Source organism: Galeopterus variegatus, unplaced genomic scaffold, assembly GCF_000696425.1.
Source record: "Galeopterus variegatus unplaced genomic scaffold, G_variegatus-3.0.2 Scaffold2089, whole genome shotgun sequence".
Lineage (NCBI taxonomy): Eukaryota > Metazoa > Chordata > Mammalia > Dermoptera > Cynocephalidae > Galeopterus > Galeopterus variegatus.
This window is the reverse complement of record NW_007728200.1, coordinates 210,898-211,734: the sequence shown is the minus strand read 5'-3', so window position 1 is coordinate 211,734 and position 837 is coordinate 210,898.

Sequence of the window (837 nt, the reverse complement as noted above, 5' to 3'; positions counted from 1 at the left end):
TAAGCCCTTTAGGAGCACGACCTCCCAACACTCATAGCTTTCACGTTCCTCAATCGAACCCCGGACGGAGACCCAGAGGGCAGGCCCGAGACCCAGTGACTTAAGGACATGCTGCCAACTCTGCTACCCCAAGATCACACTAGAGAGCCAGACTGCCTTCAGTCCTGAACTCGCCCGGGTCTGAACGGTGGTGGCGGGGCGTTGAGAGCTGGGGGCAGCAGGCCAGACAGTTCTAAGACCCTCTTCTCCCGCATCCCCGCCCAAACCAAACCGCCCAGCACAACCCCGCAAGCAACTATGTGCCAGCTGAGGGAAGGCAAGAGCAAGCACAGCCCTAGCTCGATGTCGCTGCACGGTGTCTCCTAGACCGGCAGCAGGTGATCGATCTGTCGTCTTCCGGCCTCTCCTCCCAGACAGCAAACTCAGCTACGTCCCGCCGAAAAGGGTGCATCGCCCAGGCCTGGGGAGCGGCTGCTGGGGTCCTCGGAATTGTCCCCACTCTGCCCGAGGGGCCACGCACCTGGGAGAGGGAGGAGGAAGGGAGCGCAGCACGGTGAAGGGTCCCGCCCGCGTCCCAAGGGCAAAGCAGGGGAGGGAGGACATGGGCTGCGGTGCACCCCGCTCTCCTGAATGCCGCTTAGCCCCGCACAAACTGCGCCTCCCGGGCGCGCAGTCCCACCCCCCACCCCCGACCCCGCCGACCTCACAAACAACCCCTCCAGGCGCGGAGGGAGGAGGCGGGCCGGGAAGGCCGCAGGCGAGCGGAGAGGAGCGCAGCGCGGGGGCAGGGGGCGGGCCGGGGTCAGGGCAGAGGCTGCGGCCGCGCCTCCCCATTGG